Source organism: Eleutherodactylus coqui, chromosome 7 (assembly GCF_035609145.1).
Source record: "Eleutherodactylus coqui strain aEleCoq1 chromosome 7, aEleCoq1.hap1, whole genome shotgun sequence".
NCBI classification, from domain to species: Eukaryota; Metazoa; Chordata; class Amphibia; order Anura; family Eleutherodactylidae; genus Eleutherodactylus; species Eleutherodactylus coqui.
Genome location: NC_089843.1, coordinates 203,669,523 through 203,696,122, shown reverse-complemented (window position 1 = coordinate 203,696,122; position 26,600 = coordinate 203,669,523). Strand labels below are relative to the sequence as shown.

General features: G+C 46.2%; 1 protein-coding gene across 3 annotated transcripts in view; it reads left to right on the top strand.

Annotated features, from left to right (window-relative positions):
* The first annotated feature begins 894 nt into the window (after positions 1–894).
* The window catches only part of SLC20A2 (solute carrier family 20 member 2), a 74,448-nt gene continuing 48,742 nt past the window's right edge, over positions 895–26,600 (top strand). For 2 of the 3 annotated variants that reach the window (XM_066574244.1, XM_066574242.1), the window contains exon 1: positions 25,578–25,693. The gene's annotated coding sequence lies outside the window, so the exon portion shown is untranslated. Of the gene's footprint in view, positions 1,023–25,577; positions 25,694–26,600 lie in introns of those variants that run through there. The other variant, XM_066574243.1, reaches the window with a different exon arrangement.

The following is a 26,600-nucleotide window of genomic DNA, read 5'->3' as shown; positions in this document are numbered from 1 at the left end:
GGAGGGTTTTTCCATGACGCTTGGGGGATGTTAAACAGGCAGTTAGTCATCTATGAACTGCTGCCTGTTCACTGTGAATAGAGACAGGCAGCCGAAACCATCTCCAACCCCTCTGCCTCCATTCACTGCGTGATCATCTTTCCGTATAACAGCACCCATGTAAAAGATACTTAAATTATCACAAATTATCACCCGCAAAATCCCTGACTCCCAAGGGACTTTCCTCAAAAACAACTTGGGTCTCCTTCAAATATGAGTACGTGCAATTGTGCGCACCACAGCACAACTTTTTTGCGTACTGGTCGAGGCTTTTTTTTGGAGTATATTAGCGTATTCTACTGTACTTTTTCCACCTGCAGGGCATGTTCATTTGTGTGCGCATCACTCAAAATGGCTAATTTAGTCTAATGAGTTCTAGCTGTGTTCTTTTTCCCCATTGACATCTACGGGGACCTTTGGTGTGCAAATGCACAGAAAAGTAGAGCCGGCTGTCTCATTTTTCTTTGTGTGACCGAAATGTGCGCACAAAATATGGAAATGTGAACAGACCCATCCATGTTCTATTCTCTGCATAGTGCGTGTGCAAATATGCCCGTGTGATGGAGCCCTTAATGTTTGTCTTTCACATTCCCTTGTTGATGCCAATTTTGTCCAAGACTAGGAAAAGTCCAGAAGTAGTTTCTTTATCGCTGCTCTTACAAACAATAGTCCCATATCACCTTTGCAGTTCCATATTATGCATACAGTTGCAGCTGCTTTGTATTCTTGCTACTAGAAATTGTCATGTCTTTGATTGACAGCAGAGGGTGTAGTGAGGTTTTTTTTTCAAAGCTCGGGAAGAGTAACTGTCAAAATGATCTGCCTCCAGGTCCCACCCTCATACGATTATGTTATTTATGGTGCTCTTCTGGGATGCCTTAGCATGGAATTATAGCAGCTGCCATAGAACTGCAACCAGTATGAGCCAGTGTGCCACTCTGCAGCCACCCCAGCAGCAGTCATTCGCATAAAGTGTCATCCAGGTAATTATTTGCTTGCACATTGTATTATTATTTAATGCAGCAGTTGTATGTACTAATATCTCTGGATATTTATAAAATAGCCCAACTTATTGCCCCGTTAGACTGACTCACAACAGCTTTTGCGTCCCACAACTTCTCCGGCTGCCGCAGGCGACTGCACAGCTTTTTTTCTGTGTTCCGTAATTATCTTTTCTTTCATTCTAATCATTATCAGGCCATAATAATGTGCGCTTGTATCTCTGGACAAATAAGGGCAGGATGTATTGGAAGGAGAAGGCTCTGTCAGAGCTTCAGTATTTGCTTAGATTATCTTCCTTTCAAGCTGTACATTTGTATCCAGCACTCTTTATCTTTAAAGCAGGAAATAAACATTTGCATTGGCATATAATCTGCCCCATGACTGCTCCTATGAGCGGCTACAGCTTTATGGAATAAAAATCAATACCTAATTCAATTTTTTTCTTAGAATCTCAGCAGCAGCTTTCAGCACACAGCTGGCAGCAGGACGGTAATATCCATCCTGCGCTACAATGTCACGTATACTTAAAGGGACCCTGTTACCGGCTATGAGCACCATCAACTAAGTTATAGTGCCCATAGGACAAGTTCCCAGGAGCCCAGGAAGGTACTTTTTAGACTTACCACTATCCTAGTGCCTGCTGTCACCCATGAAAATGGGGTTGGGGTCAATGAGGGTGCATGCGCATCGCCTAGAGCTTTGAGTCCAATGCGCAACAATTTCATGGTTGACAGCATGGGCACTGGGAAGCAGGTAAGTATAAAAAATACTTTTCTGGGCTCCTGGGAACCCCCACTATGAACATCATAACTTAGTTTATGGTGCTCATAGCCGGTGACATGTTCCCTTTAAATATTGGTAGCTAGACCAAAAATGGATGTTGACCTAAAATAAACTTCCAGAGCCCTTTAATGCGTCCAGCTCAATGAAACTAAGAATTTGAAACTCTGAATTTGAGAGTATATATATATATATATATATATATATATATATATATATATATTGGATTCTGACAATACTGCTTGACTCAGTCCAATCTATCTTTACAAGCCTCTGTGTCATAAATCAATTTTTGCAATATGCACTTTTGGCATTCAAGCATGTACCTTTTTAGCATAGAAACCTTAAGTGGGTTCCTCAGGTGTGTAGTTTCATGTCAAGTAGGCTGCATGTTCGCTCAGTCTCCAGTCCCCAATGTCTCCTACTGAACAATCATCTAAGGGCTCATTCACACTTGTGCTATCGATTCTGTTTTCTTGCACCATTATGGGAGGACGAACATGGAATCCACAGGCCATATGGATTCGTCTTATGATGGAACCGAATGGCGCTGAATTGACCTTATTGTCTATAATGTGGTCCATTTAATTTCCATCGGGCTGTCTAGGATTTACCTGGGCAAAGTGAAACAACATGCTGCTATAATTTTGTCTGGGATTTTCGTAAAAATCTACAGTGGAGGTTCCAAACAAAACCTCCTCCGTTCTCACAGCTGGCTGATATACGCTTCCATCTAAGCAGGTCGCCCCCTGCCCTCCCTCTCACCGGCTCTCTGTCTCTCTCCTCCCCTCCGAGCTGTTTGCAGTGGGAGTGGGTGGGACAGGGGTGGAGCTAAGCTCCCACCCCTCCCCTCGTCCATAGCCAGCAATGAGAGTGGGCGGGGCAGAGTGGAACTTAGCCCCGCCCCCATTTCACCTTCTCCCATTGCAGACGCTGGAGTGGAAGAGAGAGGTAGAGAGCCGGTGAGAGGGAGGGAAGGGGGGAACTGCTTAGATGGAAGCGTATATTGGCTAGCCGTGAAAACCCGGCTGATATACGCTCATGTAAATAATCCCTAAGCTGAATAGATCTGTTCAATGTCAGGGTGTATTTGCACTTGTAAACCTGTGATTTTTTTAAAATGCAAGTGCGATTAATTTTGCGAGAAAATCCATTGCATCACTGGACTTGCGATTTTCACGGGCCTGAAAATCACATGTTGTTGTTCCATACTTAAAAAAAAAAGAAAATTGCATTGCACACACATGTACATGCGAATGCGAAGTGATATTTTTTGGCTTCTATAGAGGAGAATAATTGATTCTTGAACAGAATCGCCCAAAAATAGGATGTGTTGCAACTCTTCTATCTCGCAGGTTCGCTGTGAGAAAAAAATCGCGCATGTGAACAGACCCATTTAAAACCTGACAAGGCACCTAAAGTCAGTGTCAAAATCCCCCGTGTAAATGCACCTTCAATGTTATTAGATTTGTGCAGTTCAATGATCTTTCCCAGAATTAATTTAATTTTTTATTAGAAAAAACAACTTGTCTGCGAGCCGATCCTTACAAAAGGGTTTGTGCACATAACAGATGCAAAGAAAAAGTTGTACAAAGTAGAGATGAGCGAGTATACTGGCTAAGGCACATTACTCGAGCGAGTAGTGCCTTAGCCGAGTATCTCCCCGCTCGTCTCTAAAGATTCGGGGGCCGGCGGGCTGACAGGTGAGTTGCGGCGGGGAGCAGGGGGCAGCGGGAGGGAGAGAGAGGGAGAGAGATCTCCCCTTCGTTCCTCCCCCTGCTCCCCGCCGCTCCCTGCCCCGCCGCCGGCCCCCGACTCTTTAGAGACAAGCGGGGAGATACTCTGCTAAGGCACTACTCGCTCGAGTAATGTGCCTTAGCGAGTATACTCGCTCATCTCTAGTAGAGTCCTAATGAGCAGTGCCTTGCTAAAATCTTCACCTACTTTGGTGTCTTTTCTGTTTAGTTGCATTACATCTGGAATAAAGAGTTATGTGGGGTTTATACCGTTTGATTTGCACAATATGCCGATCCCTTTGGATGTGCAAAATATTTTTTACTTTGACACAAACAATAATTAAGACAAAAAAAAAACAGAAAAATTTAAAGTGCATATTCATCTCCTGAAGATCGAAGCTTTGTGGAGCCACCTTGTGTTTCTTTGGTAAGTATCATTCTTTAAGTCATGCCACATATTGTATGTAGGGATGGCCATTTTGGATCTGACAGAATAACGGGGGTGCAGGTTGGGACGCACCTGGGAAATAATGACCATAATATAATAAATTTCCACTTTTATTTAATAGGGTCTTTTATTGGGGAGCTATGGAAATACTAAACTTTAGGGATGAAAAGTTCAACCAGCTTAGTGATGCCTTTAAGTTTATTGACTGAGACAATGTCCTCAGAAAAAAAGAGTACAGACAATAAATGGGCAATTTTTAAAACCATCTTAAATATTCACAGATCATACTTTACAGGAAAAAAAGAGTTAGGAATAGGAGAAAAATAATGTGGCTAAATAAAAGTAGAGAGGGGCAATAAACAACAAAAATAAAGCGTTTAAACTCCAAACACAAGGGGATGCAGAGGATGCTGTTGTACCCGGGCCCAGGAGCCTTAGGGGGCCCATAAGGCCTCTCTTCTCCATATAGGGAGCACAGTACTATGAAAGCATTATACTTGGGGGCCCTGTTACAGATTTTGCATCGGGGCCCAGAAGCTTCAAGTTACACCTCTGTAGAAGGGTTGGTGATCCGGGTATCATTCTGATTTCCATATTTGCAGTCGGGAAGTAAGGAATGAATGTAAAGCAGTAAATAAAGAATACAGTTAAGGTGGTTTCATATCTGCGCTCGGGGTTCTGCTTCCCTGCTCCATTCGGGGAGCAGGAAAGGGGGGGAATCCCCATGGCTGAACGGCTCCATCTAAGGACGAAACTGAACAGCGACGAAAAGTCCCCATTGAGTATAATGTGGTCCGTTCGCTTTTCACTCAGCGCTCCGACTTTCAGCCAGAAGAAAGCGTGCTGCATACAGGTATTTTCTGCCGGATCTGCGATAGAACCTCTAACTGGAGGTTCCAATGCAGATGTGAAACCACCTTTAGGCCTCCTTCCCACGGACGGATTTCCGCCGTGTAATACGCGTCGAAAATCCGCCGCGTTGCCCGCAGCTATTAGGTTTTATTGCATCTAATAGCTCAATGCTCACGGTGCATAATTCCATCGCGGAAATCCGCACCGTGAAATCACCCGACCTCACCCGCGGCATGCTCTATTTGCCACGGGTGTGCGTGCGGACGGCTTCCATTGCAGTCAATGGAAGCCGCCCGTCACGCTATCTTCCGCTGTAGCACAGCAGAAGATAGCGTGAAACTGCTTCCCCGCCTACCGCCGGCCGCGTCATGTGACGTTGTGGGCGTGTCAAGTGACGTGGCCGGCGTGTCACATGATGCTGCGGCGTGTCACGCCGAAGCGTCATACGGGACGTGGGGCGCCGGATCCGCAGGTAAGTATTGGGGTCTCTGGGGGGCGCTGTGACGGGCTCCGCCGCGGAATTCCACGGCGGAGCCCGTCACCGCCGTGTGCAGCCGGCCTTAATTCGACAAGCTTGCAAGGTGTGTTTTGCTGTGACAATTATGTATGAAGAAAGTGCTGGTACACGGCACACATTACAAAGAACCTGGCAGCAAATTCATGGTGCCCCAATCATGGGCAGCTTAAAATTTCAGCAGATGTCCTGATAATGAAGTATGTTTTCCGGTGAAGCGTTCCATAGTAAAGCATAGTTCATTGTTATTGGGAAGCCGGTCGGTACAGTGAGACGCATGAATCTACTGATAGGTTTCATTTAAGGTTCCAACTTTTAGTTGTTTACAGTATCTTAGAAGCCAAATGGCAGAGATTAATAATTACAATAGTCATCACACCCAGCTAGAACAAACAAACTTCACTCTTTCTACATGGTTACTCTCAGGAGTGATATACAGTAACTGTAGTATGTGTAGGATGTCTGTTTGGTGTCTGATTCGAAAAAAGGATCATAGAATAGTAGAGTTGGTAGGGACCTCCAGGGTCATCAGGTCCAACCTGCTCAGTGCAGGATTTACTAAATCATCCCAGACAGATATTTGTCAAGCCTTTGTTTGAAGACTTCCATTTAAGGTGAACTCACCACCTCCCGTGGTAACCTGTTCCACTCATTGATCCCCCTCACTGTCTTACATCTAATCTGTGTCTCCTCCCTTTCAGTTTCATCCCCTTGCTTCCATTGATCAGCATTGACAATTCTGCTGGTTGCTATTGGAACCAGTCGACAATTTAACAGATGCACTCATGGCAATGTGGCTGAGCTTCTACAATCATTACTATATATAACTTAGGCCGTATTTACATGTGCAATTTATTTGCACATGTTCCACCTTCACTGTCTAATATCTAATTTGTATCTCCTCCCTTTCAGTTTCATCCCATTGCTTCTAGTCTTTCCTTGTGCAGATGAGACTAGGGCTGATCCCTCTGCACTGTGACAGCCCTTCAGATATTTGTAGACAGCTTTTACCCCCTTAAGGACCAAGCACTGTAAATTTATGGCGCTTGGTCCTGGGCTTTAATCTCGCCTGATAAAAATGGAGATTGGCTATCAGTTACAGCCGAGTCCCCCTGCGGGATGACGTGGAATCACTTTGGAACCTGCATCATCCGCTAGACACAAGTTCACCTCCTGTTGCGTTAACTACCCCTCTGTCAGGATGTAAACTTACATGCTGCGGCATTAAGAGGTTAGAGAGGACCTATCAAACAGATATATCCAAAGAGCTGACAGGCTGGGGTCACAACCGTATGCTCATTGTGTTTTACCTGGGCAGTTTGCGGGAGCGTAATCCGCAGTAGCAATATCCCATAGACTTGTATGGTGCCTCCCACAGAAGCCGCGTGAAATAGTGGCATGCATTACCTTAGCCCGTATACCACGCATATACATGCCAAGATACTGTATTGGGATTGGCGGTGTTTATGAAGTTCGCAGGTCATTGCGTAATTGCTGTGTTCACGTGCAACAGAGATGTGTGTGGCATATCGCCAAATGCGGTTGTGTGAGCCCCACCTTTAAGCAACACTCTGGCCACGATGAAGCAGGAGCCACAGGGTTCAAAACATTTCTTCGTTATTTCCATGGCTTTGAATGGCAAACTGCAATACCCACCTCTAGAAAGGTAATTCCACAAGTTCTTTCCGTGGCTGCAACTACCCTTCTACCAGTATTTAAAGCACTGATTATACAGAATATTGGCAAAACACCGACCTGCAAAAATCAATACAATTAAAATACAGGTGGAACTTAATTTTTTCTGTTATCCATGTGGGAAAGAAGCAAACGTGTGATTCACTGGCTTGTAGACCAATAAATTAAACCTGTCACGTATACTTGAGTTTTCTGCTACATGTAATAATTTGGGTCTGCAGATTAAAAAAAGTACTTAAAATCTTGGAAAGCCATATATGCGAATGTAATATATAACCGACTTTCCATCTGTCATTTTAAATAACAAGTTACATCAGTTTCCGGTTTTATATGAATAAAGCTCAAAGGCATTTGGACACCTTCTGAGTGCGGTGGGGGGGAGTTTTTATTCACATAAGTGCATGTATTTTGGGCGGTTGCACCATTTGTCTTCTGCAGCTCCTACATATCACTATATAATTAGCAACTGCAGTATAAGGGCTTATTCAGATGTGCGTATATCGGCCGGGATATACGCTGTCCCTACTGCAGGGGGAGGGGCAGGAAGGGATTAGGAGCAGTGCACTGAGCTCCCGCCCTCTCTCCGCCCCTCGCCACTGTTTGCAATGAGAGGGCGGCATGGGGGCGGAGCTGAGTTCCACCGCGCCCATTGCAAATAGTGGCAAGGGGTGGAGAGAGGGCGGAGAAGGGGCGGGGGCTCAGTGCACTGCTCCTGGTGCGTCCCCCTGCAGAGAGGGACAGCGTATATCGGACGGGCATGAAAACCTGACCAATATACGCACATCTGAATGTTTTTCTATATGAGTGTTTTTCCAATCCTAGCCATGAGCACAGGTTTTTTCAGTTTGTAGCGCTTTCTGTAGAGTTTTTACTGTCACCCTTTGATTCTATCAGGATTGCCCATTGTGTTCTGTTACAATCATTCCAAGCACACTCACTCCTAGGGAGAATAGCAACAGTCCTGGATTTTTTCCATTATGGATAATTTGTCTAGCCATGGATTCGTGTACACTCAGGTCTTTATACAATGATTTGTAGCCTTTTCCAACATCATGCATCTCTATTACACATCTTTTGAGTTATTCTGAAAGCTGTTCGCATGGAAGTATTGTTCACACTAACTAATCTAGTTTTGCCAGTAACCAGGCTTTGTGTGCTTTCCTTTAAAGGACAGAGCACCAGTGAAAGCCACACTTTCTATATCATTTCGTTGAAATGTCTTTTGCCAGTTAGATCTTGGAGATATTTTTAACGGAGATTCACTTACTTTTTCTTCTGCCCTGTAGATGTTTACTCAATGTGCTCATTAACCCATTAGTAACAAAGCTTTTTTCTGTTTTTCCATTTTAGTTTTTTCCTCTCCCCCCTTTTAAAAAAATCGTAACCCCTTTATTTATCCATTGACGTAGCTGTATGAGGGCTTGTTTTTTGTGGGACGAGTTGTATTTTTCAATGGTACCATTTAGTGTACCATATAATGTACTGAAAACTTTTAAAAAATTAAAAAAAATTCTAGGTGAAGAGAAATGGAGAAAAAAGAAATTCCGCCATCTTTTGGCGCGTTTTGTTTCTACGGCGCACAAACTGCAACAAAAATGACATGATAACTTTATTCTATGGGTCAGTACAATTACTACAATATCAAATTAAGGGCTTATTCACACGTCTGTATAAGTTCCGCCCCCTCCCATTGCAAATAGTGGCGAAGGGCGGGAGAGGGCAGAGAGGGGACGCAGAAAGGGCAGAGAGGGGGCGGGAGCTCAATGCACTGCTCCCGGCCTGGCCCGCCTCCTCCCCCTGCAGAAAGGGGCATGGCATTACATCATACTGCAATCTGACAGGCCGCCTATCAAGTCACTCCATGGGCATTTCAGAAGGCCCCCTGGGTGCCACGACATACCCACATGGCTCGCTGCGATCTCATCACGGATGGGCCGTACAGGAGCCCCGAGGATTTAAATGCCCCTGTCAGAATTGATGCCGGCATTTAAAGGGTTAACTGTCCCGATAAGCTGCGTGGCTCATCGCAGCTGTTGTCGCTAGGTGTCGGCTGTAAGAAACAGCAGGCACCCAGGATGTATGAAGAGAGGTCGGCGCGCGATCTCTCTTCATACATAGACTGCCGATACTGGCCGTCAAAAGGTGCATCGGCACTCGGTAAGGGGTTAAATGACATAAACTGTCATTCATGTCTATAATTGAGCATGTTGAGTAAGCATCCACAACTACATCTACAGCCCCATTCCCACCGCCGGGTTGGGTTCCACCTGTGAAATATCGCAGCGGAATCTGACCCGGCGCCCCTCAGAGACCCTATACTCACCTCTCTGGATCCCCCGTGAGTGTCTCGCCCTGTGAGTTGGTGCTCATGCGCAGTGCAGCGTACGGCGCTGGGCTGTGACGTGGATTCTCGCGGTACTTCCACAGTGCTCACAGTGCACGTATCGTGGGACGGACGGCTTCGATTGACTGCAATGGAAGCCGTCCGCACGATTTTCCGCACAGAATTGAACATGCTGCGATTTTCCCCCGCAAGCGGAAAATCGCGGTTGATTTCCGCTTGTGGGCGGAGAAGAATGTTTTAACCTAGCAGGTCTACGGATGGACATTGCTGCGGAATCTGCGGCGGGTGTTTCACCGCAAATTCTGCAGCGATAATCCGTCCGTGGACATTAGCCCTACAACTGTTTGTTGGTAGTTCAGATAGTTGCCGGATGGCACCTGGACTGGTTATTGCTACAATTGGGAAGTCCAGTGATCCAATTGAGAGTTGACATAATATAAACGTATATCACATACTATAAAAAGACAGTATTTTACAAGCTAATATGCAGCAGTAACTTGACACAACTTAAACATTAGACTGTTTGTTAAGGACAAGCACTTTTAGGCTGGGCTCACACAGGGCAGATTTGCGCAGAAATTTTGCCGTTTTGCTGCAGCGAAAAAACGTGAGATTTCCGCAGGATAAGCAAAGCTTCAAAACCCAAAGCAAAATGCTGTATATATGTCCTAATGCTCACAGGGCATAAGCTGTACCTGCAGGACCACTGTGGGACACCAGCTGTAACCAAAAGGCAGGCTTCCACTGTAGGAGTCTGGATGGAAGGTAACTGAGATTTGGCTATTTAAGCCCCTTAGATGCCATAACTAATGCTGACTGTGCCATCTACATGTTTACAGAGGAAAGGGAACCCATTGCCCTCATCTGATCAAGGGGTGCCAATGGTTAGTATGGCAGCCGTGGGCTTAACAATGGCCCCTGGTTCGGCCATCTGAGCACTCCTTCTAAATCATGCCCGAGTCAATAAAGACAAAAGTTAACATCTCATTTATACCATATGGTGAACATGTGAAATAAAATGCCAGAATTGCTGTTTATTGTCCATTTTGCCTTCCAAAAAAATGGAATAAAAAGTGATCAGAATATCATATGTACCTCAAGGAGGTACTTAAAAAACTACAGCTTATCCGGCAGACCTCTACAAAGCCTTGCAAAACTCTGTCAAGTTACTTACTGCCTGGCTGGAGCTAACTTAGCTCTGGAGAGTAACCACAGAACCCAATGTGCGGCCCGACAGGCACAGTGACATTGTGGAGTAGTGATACCATCAATGCTGTTTCCTCAGGATAGGTCATCAATAGTCGATCGGCTGGGGTCTGTCGCTCGCGACCTCGACCAATCAGCAGAGCGGGCGCATGCTATCAGCGCCGCAAATACATAGAAGTCGGCGCTTGTAACTGCAGGCACAGCTCTTACTGAAATCAATGTAAGCTGTCCCTGCAGTTACAAGCGATGGCCACTACACAGAGGTTGGCGCAAAGACTTCCGCAGCTTCAGCTCCGAAGTCTGTGTATTTGCAGCGCTAACTGCATGCGCCCGTACAGCTGACTGGTCGGGGTCTTGAATGACGGACCCCAGCCAATCAACTATTGATGACCTATCCTTGCATACTAGCCAGTCTTTGTGCGGTTTCTCATGGGCTCAGCCGAGGTTTGACTTTCTGGTTTAGAGAACTTCCTGACTGCTGTCTTCATGCTCTCTGTCTTCCCTGCTTTCTAAGTGTTTCCTTGTAACTTTTTCCATCTTTGGTCATACAGGGAATACTGCTAGGTCCCGGATGTGGCCTTTTCAGGATGAGTGCACAGCTGTTAGTCAGGACCGGTCAGGGACAGACAGTAGAGAGGATTGTCTTCCTCTCCATACCCATCCCTATTTGTCGTGGTGTCAGTTCTGTCTGTGTCTATATCATTACTTGTCCTCCATCTATTCCCTTCCTTGGATCTCTGAGTACTTTACACAACTTGAATAGTGTAACCGGACCTCGTTGGGTGAGATCTTGTCTAGGCTACTCCCGTCATGATGGTTTCATTGGCTTCCTATGAATTTCCAAGGGGCTCTTTTGAGTTCCTTGAAGAGCAGGAAATACTTTTTTATAGCACAAAAGAGGACTACTACTTTGTGGGGGCACAAAGAGAATATTACTAATGCATGGGGGCACTAAGGGTGGCATAACTGTATAGGAAGCACTATTACTGTATGGGAAGCATTATAACTGTACGGGAAGCACTATTATTATTATACTAACAGAGCTCACTTGTATGGTCTGCAGAGAGCCTGTGTACAGCTTGTGTCCACCACTATATGGTCACTGTATGGCGGTAATATTGGTCTTTGCATAGTACTTGTTTATTTATTAACAGTACAGTGGTGGCATTTTTTTCCCCTTGTATAGCGGTATTATAAGTAATATTGGCTTTAGTATACTGGGCTTTGCTTAGTAAGAGTCTGGTATAGTGGCATTATGGGGTAGGGGTGCATTTGGGCAACAAGTTGAAAGATGGAGCCCAGATCCAAAATGTGTCCTGGGGCAGATAGGCCTCAAGTTACACCACTGGCAGCGTGACTGTTGTGCGCTCTCGCTGTTGTTATCTATTCTCTCTCTCTGCGGTTGGCAGAGATAAGACGTTAGATATCACTTCCTGTCTCTCATTTAGGATTATCTTGCAGCACAGAGAAAGACATTCGGACGTACAACTCCCTTTCTTGACTACCACCAATCAGCATGTGGTTTGTATACTGCGCCGGTACTAGTTGTAGCCGTCTACTCTGATACATATTTGTGCCGCAGTTATGCGCATCTGAGGTTGCATATTTGAGTGCAGTACTGCAGTTCTTACTGTACTTCTTGTAAGTCTCGTACATCGAAGTGGCTGATTAGCCTCACTTCATATGTTCTATATGTAAACAAACCCATTGAAATTGCATATTGCGCATTCACATATGCTCGTGTGAATCTGGCCTTACAATGCAAAGACTGAAATCTGCTGCAAACCCACAGCCAGATCTGTGGTATTAAACCAACTTTATCTGTAGATCTTTCGGAGCATCTTCCACCCCATATGACTGTACCTCTGCTATTGAAATGAATGGGGTTTACAGAAATCTGAGTGCTCATCGCCAAAAAACAGTCTCAGGGCTCTTTCCCACGAGCATATATCGGCCAACCGTTTTCACAGCTGGCTTATATATACTGTGGTCTGATGCATTGTATTCCAATGCATCAGATCACATGGCCGTATTCTTGAAACGTAAAAGTGCTTGGCTGGCCAATATAGCGCCGGGCGTTTTTACGTCGGGCCCAAAAGATAGTCCTGGAACTATCTTTTGAGCTGGAATACATCGGCCGCTGCATGGGCTGCTATGGGAGCCCATGACAGCGGCCCCAGGTGTGAGGGAGTTTAGCAGCGTGGCTGCTAAACTTCCTCCCTCTGCTCTTCTTCCCCCATGCAGGCTCACCTCTGCTCTCCTGCCCGCTGATTCTTTGCAATGGGAGGGGCGGGGCTAAGTGCTGGTCTGTCCCGCCTCCTCCTTCAATTGCTGGCTGCGGACAAGGGGTGTGATGTGGGCGGAGCTAAGCTCCCGCCCTTAGTCCATAGCCATCAATAGGAGGAGACGGGTCGGCGCTTAGCTCCGCCCACCCCCATTGCAAAGAACGAGCAGGGTGGAGAGCAGAGGTGAGCCTGTGATGGGGAGGGAGGGGAAAGGAGTGACGGCATAGTAGTCTCAGCGTATATGCCAGTTCACCAGTTCTATCTAGCCCAATGTAGTGCATATCGGCCGGCTGTGAAAACGGACAGCCAATATACGCTCGTGGGAAAGAGCCCTCATTTAGAGGAATGGAACTGATATGCAGTTGCTGAAATTTCTACAACAAATCTACTAGATGTGATTAGAAGGATGGAGATCATTTAAATTCCGCAGCTGATGCTAATATTCTGTTGAATAATGAAATAAAATCTTCACCAAATATAGTTAGAATTGTAAAATTGAAAACTAATGTTTTTTTTTTTAAGGCAGTGGCATGGCCAACTATTGACAGCCAGGCTCCGGCGCTAACAGCCAGGAGCAGATAAACCTCCGATCCTAGCAGTTAAACTCCTTACATGTCACAATCAATAGCAACCATAGCATGTAGGGAGATTACAGAAACAAGACCTGACAGAGCTGCAGCAGGGCTTCTGTCCACGGACGGATTTGCATTGTGGAGTCCGGTGTGGGATTGCGCCTCCAGACTCCGCAGCAAATCCAACCCATAGCATCCAATGTAAAAACATGATTTCCTGCCCATGAACGGAAAATGATTGCGATTTTCCGCTTGCAGCGAAGAGATTGCAGCGTGCTGCGATTTTGTGTGAGTCACGCACTGACAGCTTCCATTGAAGTCAATGGAAGCCGTCCATCTCGTGGCCATTCTGCAATCATCATTGCAGAATGGCTGCGGGATCGCCATAACTATGGAGGCGACATGTGACCTATAATGCATTGGGTTCCGTCGGCTCCACTGCTCTGCTTTCCAGACCTGGAGATATTAGGGGCAGGTGAGTATAAAGGATCAGGATGACCTGACAGTGTTTGGCCGATCAATACTTTAGTACTCATTAACTACTCTTTCTTTCAGCGCTGTAAGAGACATTTCAGCCTTTCACGCACTAATTAAGCAAAGTCCAAACTCTATGTACACTTTTTCTGTCAAACGGTAGCTAGGTTAAGTATGAAGGTAGTGCAGTGTTTTCGTGAGACGCACATCTCGCGGCCAAAGATCGCAGTATAGCCCTGCGACGTTGCAAACTAAGACTGGCTTTATACGGGCGCAATACACAGGGAATGATTTCAATGAGTTTACTCGAATTTCTATATTTCGCATGCGCATTTAGGTCCCCCGAGAAAATAGAGCATGCTGATGTCATCTTTACAGTCTGTAGTGAGCCTGAGCCATTTCCAAGCAAGCTGCTGCAGCCAATGACAGGAGTGCGATCATTGGCTGCAGCAGCAGTCTAACAGGATATCACAGGCTGACTGTGGCCTGTAAGCAAACAGCACAGCGGAGACCCGGAGACTCTGGTGGGGATTAGCGGGGAGACGAAGGTGTGAAAATCGTCCTGTCAGCAAAAGGGTTGAACCTCACCAAAGTGCCCTTCTTAAATTTGACCTTACTTAGTATTAAGTGACTAGACAGGGCTCAATGTGTAGAGCCTAAATATGCTGAATAAAATATAGATATTTTTTTAACAATTTATAGGGGGTTATCCACCCAAATAATGGAGTTCCATGTTCCCCGTATAAGTGATGGGGCGGTCAAGCGTGTGCACTGTTGCTCTATTCATTTCTATGGGACTGCCACAGCTAGTCAAATACAAGTGCTTGGCTATTGCCGGCAGTCCCATAGAGATGAATGGAGCGGCGGTACCTTACTGGCCGTTACCAGCGCGGCCGGCGGGACAGATATTGCCGGCAGTCCCATAGAGATGAATGGAGCGGCGGTACCTTACTGGCCGTTACCAGCGCGGCCGGCGGGACAGATATTAATTTGTTGTGTCTTATTATTCCCCAGAAAAAAAAATTCTATTTTCATTTGGAAAGCAATCAGCAGTTAACTGATTGCTTTGCTAAAGCTCATAATGTGACATTAATCCCAGTATCCCGCTCTCAGCCCTCACAAAGCAGAATAACAATGTATTATATAACTTGCAGCGGTCACATGAACCAGCTAATTGTTTTTTCTTTCGTGCTTAACAATGTAGACACTGAAGGGCTTTTATGAACTGCGCAATTTGTGTATCCACAACACTTGGTCATGTGCACAAACCACATTTCAGCCTACTATTCTTATTATTAATGGGTTTTATACCCATATATACACCTAGATGTTGTTAGAGAAACCCGTGGGATAAACGTTACACTGTCCTAAGTATATGCTTTGTTTTATCCCAATGACAGATTATTATATGTAGAAGATTAAAGAGACACAAGTAATATTTTGTTCCTATTTATTTTACCCTTTCCAATCCACTGTCTGACGTCTAAAGACATTCTGATTGAAAGGCTGTACAGCTCCGATATCGGAAGACGTCCGGCAGGGTATTCTTACTGTATATAACTGGCCGCTCTGTTGTCAGGGGCCTCTCCAGCATGTCACATACTGCAGTACCGGCTCTAGCCAGCAGATGGCGGCATTGTATAATGACAGAAAGAGAAAGCCCCCTAGGAAACCCTGAATCTAATATTGGATTGCAAAGGGTTAAAGCCTACCTATTATTCTAAGTGAATTTTCAGAATAAACCCCCCCATGTCAACCCACCTTCATTCCTCCGCTCAGTTATCTGCTCTTCCATGAGACACAAGAACTGGCAGCATGCACTCATTCTCCCTCTTTTTCTTGGGTGGGGAGGAGACAAAACATATGTCTTGGGGTCTGTACCCCTGATCTTTTAAGACCCTAGTAAGGTTCCTGGCTGTTAATGCTGCAACAATGTGTCACTTCAGAGACCCAGCAATGTAGCAGAAAGTTACGACTGTGAGGTTGCATTTACATGCACAGGGAAGGGGGGCTAAAGTTTTGCACTAGGTCGTATGGACCTTCGCAGCACCGTCCTTGATGAGCTGTGAATAATGCTCCATCGGTTATGCTATTATTCATTAGGCATGCTGCAACCATGAGTGACATGAATGATGACAAGTTCCCTCACTACAAAAAACGTTTGGCATTTTAGAGTAAACATGGTTTCAAAAAGAACTGGGTACGGGGAGAAGCGTCTGTTGGGCAGCTCCATTTCAACTTTTCTCCGCCCAGATTGATTAATGCGTCGCTGCCTATATACAAATAGCAGGAATCTGCTGACCGCTTCTCCTTAAGGCTAAGTTCATATTATCCTTAAAAGGGAAGCTGCCACCATATTTTTGCAGCCATCACTGCGAGCACCATAAGGTAGTGCTGATCACACTGATTATAGTGATACGTCGCACGCGATACGAAGGAGATCCATGAAGCACTGCATAACTGCACAGGAAAAAGAAAACATCTGTAACTCATCAGATGAATTAGCCATTTCAATCACTGCGTCTTTGTGTCCCTGCGGGCAGAAAAAGTACAGTAGAGTCTGCACAACTCCATGTGAAGCCGGCCCTAAGAGTGTGGTGCTAGGATCGGAGGTGGGCTACATTTCCGTGGCCCACCCTAAATAGAAGACGATGAAAAGGCAGCACTCTGAATTGTGATCCTTTATTCGCACCCGTGCCTCATCGAAGCTCATACTGAGCTTTTCTCAAGCATATTCTCCTGTTTATATATTGGTATAAATTGCATAAAAGCTTAGAAATTACGTAAATACATTGCATTACATATTTTGTACTGAGTGTAAGTTGCAGGCTATATTAATAGTACAGAGAAGCGTTCACAGTTCTTCTGGTTGTCAATGGAAACACTTAGCAAACTTGTTGTCACACATATCCAGAACAGCTCCTATAATGTAGGATGAACTTACATTCTCCTGCATCAGAATTGTGGAAAGCTGAAAGTTTTTAGCTCTGAAGTCGGCAGAATTATGAATTCAGCTCTGGACTATAATAATATGGGCAGACAAAGTGAATGTTCCACCGCTGTTCTGCAGCAAAATCAACAATAAGTGCACAGCAAAGTCCGCATGTGGCGTTATGGCTGGACTCGCAATGCATTTTACTGCAGGTTCAGCATGGAATTTACCCTGCGAAATGAATTGGGTAAAATCTGCATTGAAAATCTGTAATGTGTCAATTTCATGTAGATTCTTTCAGCAGTCTGTGGGTGAAACTTCATAAACTCTAATCCCTTTTGCTGCTAATGTAAATGAATTTTCTGCCTGGAAAATACGGATGGAAAAATCCTAGAATGGTAGAGTTGGAAGGGTCCTGCAGAATCATCAGGACCTCCAGGGTCATCTGGTCCGACCCCCTGCTCAATGCAGGATCCACTAAATCATCACAGACAGATGTCTGTCCAGAGTTTGTTTGAACACTTCCATTGAAGAACTTACGACCTCCCGTGGCAACCAGTTCCACTCATTGTTCCCCTCACTGTCCAATATCTAATCTTTGTCTCCTCCCTTTCAGTTTCATCCCATTGCTTCTAGTCTTTCCTTGTGCAGATGAGAATAGGGCTGATCCCTCTGCAGTGTGACAGCCCTTCAGATATTTGTAGACCGCTATTAAGTCTCCTCTCAGCCTTCTCTTCTGCAAGCTACACATTCCCAGATCCTTTAACCGTTCCTTATCGGACTTGATTTGCAGACCGCTCACCATCTTGGAGATGTAACTCTTCTCTGAACTTGCTCCAGTTTGTTAATATCTTATTTAAATTGTAGTGCCCAGAACTGGACACAGTATTCCAGATGAGGTCTGACTAAGGAAGAGTAGAGGGGGATAATGACCTCACGTGATCTAGACTCTATGCTTCTCTTAATACATACCAGAATTGTGTTTGCCTTTTTTTGGCTGCTGCATCACATTGTTGACTCATGTTCAGTCTATGATCTATTAGTATACCCTAGTCTTTTTCCCATGTGCTGCTTAGCCCAATTCCTCCATTCTGTATGCCCAGATACAGGACCTTACATTTTTCCTTCTTAAATACCATTCTGTTAGTGGCCAAGTACTGTTCAAGCTTGTCTATATCTTTTTGAATCCTCTCTGTCTCTTCTCTACTGTTATCTATCCCCCCTAGCTTTGTGTTGTTGGCAAATGTGATCAGTTTCCCCTCAATTCCCTCCTCCAGATCATTTATAAAACTTTTGAAACTCCACAGCATATTTGCCCTGGATGGCCATAGTCCGACAAACATGAGCAGCTTCAACTGTTTAATTGTCTGCCAATCAGAGACAGGTGGTACCATTGTGGATGAAGGACATTTGGTCTCACAGTGCCCATTATGTGTATTGCCTTTAACATCAACCCACCATCGCCTCAGTTTGCAGTGGTGTTGTGAATGACAAAACCGAACTCTTATGGAGTGGAACCAGCTTGTCTTCACCAACAAATCCAGGTTTAGCTTGGGGACTGATGATTGCCGAGTTTGGGTCTGGAGACCTATGGGTGAGCGCCTCAATCCTGCCTTTGTTGTGGGGTGGCATACTGCCTCCACTGCTGGTGTGATGGTCGGGGGCCCGTTCCCTACAACAGTCACCCTTAGTAGTGGTACGAGGGATAATCACGGCTCAGCGATATGTTCAGGACATCCTGCAGCCACATGTGTTACCTCTCATGACGGCTTCCGAGACATTGTCCAGCAGGATAATGCTCGACGGCACACGCAAGGGTGTCTGTAATGTCTTACCGATGCTGGATAGGAGTTGCGGATGTAGTAGATGTACAGGTCCCTAGAGTAGTCATATGGAAAGCAAGGAGTCAGCAACGGGGAGGTCTTGGGGTGCAGTACAATAGATGAGGCAGGTAACTTAGTCAGATGGAAAGCCAGGAGTCGGCAATGCGAAGTCTCTATTTGCAGTACAATGGATGAGGCGGGTAACATAGTCAGATGGAAAGCCAGGAGTCAGTATCAGGGGGTCTTGTCATAATAGCAGAGGAGCAGGCAGAAGGGGAGCTCATCAATGCTGTGAAGCAGAAAAATCACGCAAGAAAGGAGAGATCAGGGCCAGGTTTATATAGCAAGTCTAATCAGGGACAGGGCAAAGCCAGAACAGAGACTTGATAGCTCAACAGGGAGAGCGGATGGCCGAAGTTCTTCATTGAAACACTTCTACATGTATGGGACTATCTGGGATGCCAATTTTGACAGCCAATGAGTGTTCACTATCTTGAGGCTCAGTTACAGCAGGATACCATATAGATATGCTGCAGGATACCATACAGAACCTGTATGATATGCTCGCCCATAGTCACTGTGTTGAGACGGGGATGTGGACCCACTGTGCCGCCAAACCAATTTACTTTAGGGCTAGTTCCAGGGGATGCACCTGGTTTTCACCCTTCAAGCCCACCAACTGTGATATGGTTTTCACTGCAGGGAAGCCCCAGACTGTTAGCCCAGAAGTAGTTAGATAGCAACTGATGCAAACTGGTCAGGGTTACTATTACATGGTACCAGGGGAGCAGACAAAAGACAGGCAAAGGTTTGGACAGGTGGAGCTCTTGCATAATGAGACAGGCCCAGGCTCAGGGCAGGCTGCAGACAGTGAAAGTCGAGATCAGGAGCAGAGAAGACAGTAAAAGCTAAGTGGAACAGGCATGGATCAAAACCATGTCAGAACACATTTGCATACCAGATATGGTCAGGGATTGAAAAGCTGGCTGCATGCAGGCCCATTAAGAGTCAGGACGTGCGTGTGCATCGTTTAGGTGGCAGTGACCTTGGATGGAGTCAGATGGGGCCTCTTCCGCAGGAACAAGGGATGAGAGCCGCGACCTTCAGGAGGAGGAGGTGAGGGAAGTTGGCCGTCTGGCTTGGGAAGATAACATTCTGCTCTGTGACCTAAGTGAAATCTACTATGACATCAATTTAAAGCATAAGCTTTCCACGTGCCCAACTGTAATGGAAAGGACATCTGAGAACAGGGTTCAGAAAAAGCAACTGATGGAACCTTCTAGAGAATCAAAATAAAGAAAATGCATCAACTGTTATGACCATCAAACGATTCGAGGGCAAAGGCATTTGATTTCCATTTGTGAGACAATGCTGTAGTTCCTAAACAATCTTTTATAGACTTAGAGCTTCATGTATTTCTTGGCACTTGAATGTCACATTCTGGAGTTAAAATAGAACGTCGTGAGTTATTAAAAAAAGACATTGGCAGACCTTCAAATTCTCCGTTGAACTGTGACCTTTTGCCTAAATTAAGATTAGCGGTGACAGCAATGCGCACGTTTCTGAACAGGGCTGCAGAATACTACAACCTGCTTGTACTTCAAGACTTCTATCGGGCGATCTGAAGTTCAACATCTAAAGCGCGCAGAGAAGTGTTGTACTAGTGTGCCATAATTGTCTGGCAAGAGAGGGAGCCTGAAACAAAGTATTGGTTCCCTTCCAGCCGTTGGCTGCAGAGCAGAGAATTCCAGTGGCAGAAGGAGAATGAGTGACACTAGTTTTACTTGTTTGCTTTGGACAACACATCCCTTAAGGCCAGGCGTACTTGCGAATGCCAAATTTGCATGATTTCAATGGGATTCTTCACATGCACGTATTTTTCTTGCACATTTCAACTGCACGCGCAAAACAAAAAATGCAGCATGCTCTATTTTCCTGTGCATTTGCGCACCAAAAGTCTCCATAGAAGTAAAGGAGGATGCGCAAATATGCCAGGAGATGCGTGAAATTGCACAGGCAAAAGAGCACATCTGGAACTTATGCTAATTAGTCACTTCAGTCGGTGCATTTGTTTTCTTTCCGGCACGCAATTGAACATACTCTTGCGGCAGAAAAAGCACGGTTTATTCCGCAAAAAGGCTATGCTCATGCACATACAAAGTCACATAGACTCGTGTGACGCCTGGACTAAAGGCCCATTTAGACACAACGATTATCACTCAAAAGATGTCGCTCAAGCGACTTTTGAGCGATAATCGTTGTGTCATTTACACGCAAGATGAGCGATCACCTTGCGCTGCCAGCGGAGGATGCAGAAGACAAGTGAGTTGTCCCTGCTTGTCTTCTGCGTGCAGCTGTCTCCCACTCCGAGTACCCAGCTGTTATACAGTCGAGCGCTCCAAGGGGAGGATGCAGAAGAGAAGTGGGGTGTCTACGCTTGTCTTCTGCATCCAGCTGTTTCCCATTTCGAGCGCCTGGCAGTTATACAGCCGAGCGGAGGATGCAGAAGACAAGTGAGGTGTCCCCGCTTGTCTTCTGCATCCAGATGTTTTCTGCACGGAGCGCCCAGCTGTTATACAGCCGAGCGCTCCGTGCCGGGTATGGAGAACAGCGGTGGACCGCTCTGTTCTTCATACCCCGCCTGTCATCAGGGAGCGGGATACAGCTGAAACAATAGTATCAGCTGTATCCAGCTGTGAATCCTTGATAAGACTCATCGTCAGCACGCTAAAAGACAACGATGAGCGATGGGATAACGAAAACTACACGATGTCAGTGCAGTTAGACACAACCATTATCGCTCAAAAGACGGCTTTTGAGTGAATTTTGAGCCATAATCGTTGTCTAAATGGACCTTAAGGAAATCTGATTAGGAATCAGCAAGTCCGATTCGGAGGCAGTAGAAATCTAAAATCTCAAATTCGTCGGGAACGTCAATATCTTCGAATGCATTTACTCCTTCTTTGCGTCCGTTCAATCAGTAACTTTAGTAGAACTTACGGACCTCGACAGCCTCATTCAGAAATAGGTGGCTGAGGAAAACAGAATGCCTTGTGTTTTGTCATTGGAGACCTGAAGACAATTCCTAGTTAGAAGCTGGCTATGAATATTGACAAACTATAATTACTGTATGTATTTAGGTTCTTGACTGAGAGCGCTGCCATCAAACACGCTGGAATGCCTGCCAAAAAACTTCTGGCAGCCTCTATTTATTTTAATCAGTCGAATTCTAAATTCATTGCTCGTCTATAGAAATGTGACAGAAATAGAAGCTTAAAAGATGAATGAAGAGCGGTGACGCAAAAATAGATGGCTGATGGGAAGAAAGAACTTTTGTCAAAGAAGGTTTCTAATCCGCCATTCATCTAGACAGAAGCCGCCACTTACAGTTAGCTGTTACTTCTGTAGACTCCTATGCAGTAAACCAGCATTCTCCTGCCTCCGCCGGCTCCCACAGAGATAAGAAGAGGCGTCTTCATTTAGAATGCAGCGCTATTTCTTCTGTTTTTTTGTGTCGGATCTGCGACGGAAGGTTCCAGTGCAGACATGAACCCGGCCTAAGGTTGCCTCCACACTTGCGAGAAAATCGTGTGTTTTTTGAGCGATTTGAGAGTAAGGCCTCATGTCCCCTGGGAAATTCGGGCCCGCGCAGATTCACCATGCAGAATACCGCAGCGGGTTCCTGTTTTCCCGCAGACATGAGGCCTGAAAATAAGATTACTTACCTGTCCGGACGCTGCGGATCTGCCCTCTGTCGTGGCGGGATCTTCTTTCTTCGGCCTGGCGGATGTGGTCGGCACACCAGCAGCGTGCCGCGCACACGCCAGGCACATCCTTTTCTTTTTTTGAACTCCTGCTCTCCCGCGGCACAGCAGAAGTACAGCTGCGGGTGTGCCGCGGGAGGGGACAGCTCCCATAGGCTTCAATGGAAGCCGCGGGAGCGGTCCATGCGGGAAACTCGCAGAAAATGGAGCATGCTGCGAGTGATTTCCAGCCCATGCGATCCACGCGGCAGGAAAAAATGACATCCGCAGGTATTTAATTACCTGCAGGTGTCCAATGCATCCCTATGGACATGGATCACGCGGGCGGGACACCAGCACGGATGTGCTAAATCCTTTTTCCTAGTTTTCATTCCCACCTGCGATGATTTCACTCATGCAATGTGGAGCGACTTTAGAAAAAAATGTAAAAATAAAAACCGCAGCATGTCCCATTTTTCAGCATTTCGCTTATTTTTCTCTCCCATGTTTCCCTATAGAGCTTTCTTTCTATCACATCGTAACGCATGAACTTGCGATTTTCGTGCGAAGTGTTTTTAACATTAGAAACTCCTATTGTGAGAAAATCGTAAGCAGCAGTGATGTGTTTGCAAGAAAAAGCACCGCTGACGCTCAGACATCTCATGAGCAAAGTTGCGATTTTCTCGTGGCGATATCGCGATCGCCAGTGTGGAGGAGCCCTGACTGTAGCCCATCCATGCCTTATAAGGCACCTTCTTTTGTTTTTGCCACATTTGAAGTACAATGTAGCAACTTTCTGAAAACAGACAAATCTAGTCGGTAAGGTACTTGTATGTCCATTCCTTTCATCAGCTCCCTATGCGATAAGCCGGCGGCCTCCTGCATCCGAGCGAGTGTGGGCTTGCATAATGAAGGTGAAGTAGCGACGGCCTCCTACTTCCGAGTCCAGAAGAATTTCACCATTCATTAATTTCGTATAGACTCATTTACATGTTTGCGATGCGCCACGCTCTTTTTGGCCTTCACCTCGTGTTAGAGACTCAGCTACCGTGTTTCCCCGAAAATAAGACAGTGTCTTATATTAATTTTTGTTCAAAAAGGCTTAACTTTTTTACATGTATAGCTGCCTGGATACTATTTAAATTGACTTTTTTAATTAACTGTTAGCAGGGCTTAATTTTGGAGTAGAGCTTATATTTCAAGCATCCTCAAAAAGCCTGAAAAATCATTTTGCATCCTCAAAAATTCTGTAAAATCATGCTAGGTCTTATTTTCAGGGGATGTCTTATTTTCAGGGAAACAGGGTAGCAGAATTCTGGACATTGCTAGCTATCTACATTGGTTGATGGAGCAGATCAAAGAGTCACCTAGCTTGGAACTCCAAAAAGCAGCTATTAAAGGGGTTGTACCTGATTACTGCAACCCTTACAGCAGTGCTTCCCAACTCCGGTCCTCAGGGACCTCCAACAGGTCGTGTTGTCAGGATCTCCTATAGTAAGAACCCCTGTGGTAATGTCTGAGGCACCAACAATGATGACATCACCTTTGTAACACTGAGGAAATCCTGAAAACATGACCTGTTGGGGTCCCGAGGATTGGAGTTGGGGAACCCTGGCCTACAGTGAGGTGGGGAGCGACCGGAAGGGTAGTTGTGCATGCGGGGGGCTCATCACTCCTCTTCAGTGGCCACAGAAACTCAAACAAATTCTATTCATTGCAAAGGGGGATGAATTCTGCAGCCTAACTGGCAATAATGTGTCGGTTGCCGGACCACCGGCGAGCCTCCGTGGTGATTGGTCATCCCCGTACCGCAGACCACCTGCCCTTGGGAACCCCCAGCTACCCCCATGATCATTGCTGGTCGCACCCGTTGGCACCAGCAGATGATCTGCCCCTGGAAGATGACCCCTAGGGCTTATTCAGTATTTTGTCAGCCGGAACCAGGAGCCAAAATACGGAAGAGCTGCGGATCTTTCCCCGATACATCCTCTCTGTCCGTTCTACTCCTGGTTTAAAAATACGCCCGCGTGAAGGAGCCCGAAATACGCAGCGTAATCGCGCAAAAACGGGGTTATCAAGAGGATTATAGTGGGTGCTGCGCACGTGTCTGTGCAGATGACTGTATGTTTTGCGCGCACACATGGAATTTAATAGCGATTTAAGTGTAATAAGAGCCAGCTGTCTTCTTTTCCCCGCTTTTTGCGCAGTGGCACACCCTTCCCCTTGCGTATTTTCGCACCTTCCATAGACTTTTGCTGCCATATAGAGGATCCCTGCCCGTCATGTAAACGCAAAAACGGAACATCCATTGCGCAAATACACTTGTGCACGCAGTCACGGGCGCGAGTGCGTTTATGGATGCATTTGCATACGCAAAAACAAAAACACGCACAAGCGCTCCCTTAAATTAGTTCAATAGGTGCTCATTTTGAGCACAAATGTGCAGGAAAGTAGAGCATGCTGCGTATTTTTTGCGCAAATGAAACACGAGAAACACTTGCCGATCCTCCGGCACGGCTATCGCTACTTCAATTAAAAGTTGGGAGGCGTTCCCTCATCGCCGGGGACATGGCGCGTTCCCGAGCATGATGCTGGGGTGAGTTTCACGGCCCCATATGGCGCTCACCCGTGTAAAATTACCCTTAGGCCCCATTCACACCGGCGTACGTGTATTTGCGCGCACCTGAACGCTACGTTTTTGTGCAGCGATACCTTATGGCGCACGCATCGGCGCACTTTACTGAAACCTTTAGCGCCGCGCGCTCATTTGTGCCCAGCAAACAAAGATGCTGACACGTCTCATGAGTTCCAGATGTTATTTGTTACTGCGCAATTCCGCAGCGTATCGCGCATCTCCTTGTGCATTTGGCGCGCTTTTGCACATTTCCATTGACTTCTATGGGGAGCTCTGCATAAATACTGAAATGCACTGGAAATAACGCACGTCTATTCGCTGCGCCCGTCTGACTCCGCCCCGACTTGTAAGTACCGGGATTCGACCGTCGGTCCCTTCCTACACCCCCCGCCGCTGCCCCGGGTGTGCCGCCGCAGGGTGCGCAGTGCGTTCCATCCGTGCGTACATTTCCCAGCGTATGACGCCATTGGATGCACGTAGCTCCGTGCTGACGTCACGGACGCCGGGCGGACCAATGGCAGAGCTCAGCCCCTCTCTCACCGCTCAGAGCAGTGTAGTCAGCGGCGGCTCCAGCGGGAGAGCAGTGAAGCGCTCCGTCCCATTGATCAGCCAGGTGAGTGCGGCTGTCCTGCACGGGCGCAATGGTGGCGGGTCTACAGGGCGGAGACATGAGGCGGGCGCATGCAGCAGCAGCAGGACGTGTGCGGTCAGTCAGCCCGCCGCACCTCGTCAGTGTGGAGACGGACGTGCCTGGTAGCGGCGCTTGGCGGCTAGTGGCGGCTGCAGCGAGCAGGGTATATAGCGAGGCGCTGTGTACATCAGCTGTGACGTCACTGGTACCTACGGAGGTGTCGGCAACCCGCTGTCCCTGGACGGCACGTGATACGCTGCGCTCCCCGGCGGGGACAAGAGGAAGGCGGCTGTCACCTCCGGCTCCGGTCTCACAGGGGGAAACGCAGAAGCAGACCCCCTTTTTTTTTCTTTTGCAGGTTTAAATAATTTTACCCAGACTTAACCCCTTAAGAACCAGAGCACGCCGCGCTGTTGGGCCATTTGTTTCTCTTTGGTTTGGAGGGATTTTTATCTCCACTTTGCAAAAGCCATCTTTTTGTTCTCCTCCCGCTGACCAGTGAGGCTCCTGTGTGTTTTTTGTTTTTTTCCAGTGTTTTTCACTTAACAAAAATAAACATGATTTGCTTTTCTTTGCAGTCCGATACAATTGTACCAAAACTTTATTTTTTTTAATTCCCCCCCCCCCCAGTTTTTTCCTCCTTTACACAATAAAGACCTTATTATGGAAAGTATTGCTTTTTTTTTCTCTCCTTCCCCTGACTGATCGCTGTGAAGGCTTGTTTTTTGCATAATGTGTTATTTGTTCATTTTTTTTTTTTTTTTTTTATACAAAGATGGGAAAGTGTGTAAAAAAGGCTTTTGTGTTTTTTTTTGTTTTTTTTTCTTTGTCATATGGGGGACTTGAACCAGGACAGCTCTGATCACTATTATTAATGCATTGCAGAACT